The following is a 1,890-nucleotide window of genomic DNA, read 5'->3' as shown; positions in this document are numbered from 1 at the left end:
CCATCCTTGTGTCTAAGAATCATTCTTCCTGTACTGCCTCCGAGAGAGATTTGTTTGACCTGGCATCCTTAGGTAATACCAATATGTTCTCAGCCAACATCATCAAGCAACAGCATGGTCTTCTCTAGCCTTCTTAATTGATTGTCCAGCTTTCACATGTATATGAGACGATTGAAATATGATGGCTCGGTTGAGGTGCACCTAAGTCTTTCAAGTGGTACCTTTGCTTCTTAACACATTTGCTCTCACAGTTCTTCTGGTCCTTGATTATTAGTGGTCCGTGGGTCAGATCTGTTCCTGAGACTGTCTCTACATTCAGTTGGGATATCCATAAGGTGACGTTTTGAGTCTCTCGGACTCGTTTTTTCTTCAGCTCAGACCTAAACTTGCAACCAATGTTAGCTATCGTAAATGATAAGTAGTAAGAATGCCTTTGAGTTTGTAAGAGTTGGACACTATTTGGATTTTTCAAACCTCTGAAAAGCTGTTTAGGATGCATGCTTACAGCAGGGTGAAACCTGCAAAGAGTATGTTGAGGAAAACAAGTCCATAACGCAAAGATGAATATTACAGGATCTCATTTATGTCATATACTTGAATGGGCAAATATATAAGAATAAGCATGAATTTTCAGTGATTAGGGACAGGCCAAGAGGGAAAAGAGGAAAAAACAACAACTCATTGTTAAGGGGATGATGAGCTTCTGTTAAGGGTGATGAGAAAAATTAGGAATGAAAAAGGGTGATCATTAAGCAGCATGATGAACATAATTAATGTCAGTAAACTGTACATGCAACGATTATTTAAATGGTAAATGTTTTGTTACAATTCCCCCACAATTTAGAAAACAAAAGCTGTTCAGGGAAGCTTAGATTATTTTTATTCTTCTTCAGAGATTTCCTCCTGGCAAAAAGAAGTTAATTGTTCTGTCTAGTCGTTGTCCCCATCTCAGAGCTTCATCCAAGTGACGATGGCCTGGGATGACTACAAGGTCTGGGTCAAGACTTGAAAAGGGGGTCTTCTTGATTAAGATCCTGGTGCTGTTCTACTTTCTTCATCCATGTTGATGGATCCTAGGTGTGATGGTTAATGTCACATGTCAACTGGCCTAAACTAAGATGCTCTGTCCTCTGGCAGAGATTGGACTGATTGCGTTACTACGGCGGCGCTGTGAGTTGGAATTGACTCACTGGCAGTGAGTGTTTGATTTTCGGGACTATGTACTCATGTCCATGATGAAACCTCATGTAATCAGCCAATCAGTTACAAGGGGAGTTTCCGTGGGCATGTGGCCTGTCTGCAATAGATCATTGGACATTTTCTCTCTCTCCCTTTCCCTCTTTCCTCCACCCCTGCACTCAACATCTGATCTCTAGTGTTTAGAATGTAAGCCAGCAGAACTCCTCAACCTGCCATTTGACTCCTGAATCTGCCAATTCCACAATTGCATGCGGCATTTGGTCGAAGTAAATCTCTCTACGTACTTTAATATATGCTTTACTGCGTCTGCTCTTCTCAAGTACCAGACTAGGATTTTTGGTTCAGGAAGTGGGTCTTTCCTGAAGGGAATCTAGTCTCTGCTTCATTCAAAAAGGTTTCAGGTCTATAAACTGGTTCAAGTCTCGGAATTGAATTAGCAGGGGGTTGGGGTGCATGACTCTGTCTATTGACCCTTCAAGTTAGACTGCCTGTCACTTGATATAGAGCTCTTCTGCTTGAACAAATCCAGTAAAAGTATGGTAAATTGAAAAAGTATTATGATTAGGGTTCCGGTTCACACATGCACAGATTTATTCCGAACAAAATCTGTTTAAGTATATCTCTGCAAACCGTGGATGGCTGCAGACAAGTTCTCTCAGTACAACCCTTGTTGCAGTCTTGTTAGGGTGC

The sequence above is a fragment of the Echinops telfairi genome, unplaced genomic scaffold, assembly GCF_000313985.2.
Source record: "Echinops telfairi isolate 266 unplaced genomic scaffold, ASM31398v2 ScPeMD7_7409;HRSCAF=8447, whole genome shotgun sequence".
In the NCBI taxonomy this organism is placed as follows: domain Eukaryota; kingdom Metazoa; phylum Chordata; class Mammalia; order Afrosoricida; family Tenrecidae; genus Echinops; species Echinops telfairi.
The sequence above is the reverse complement of the archived record's forward strand: the minus strand, read 5'-3'. Positions refer to the sequence as shown.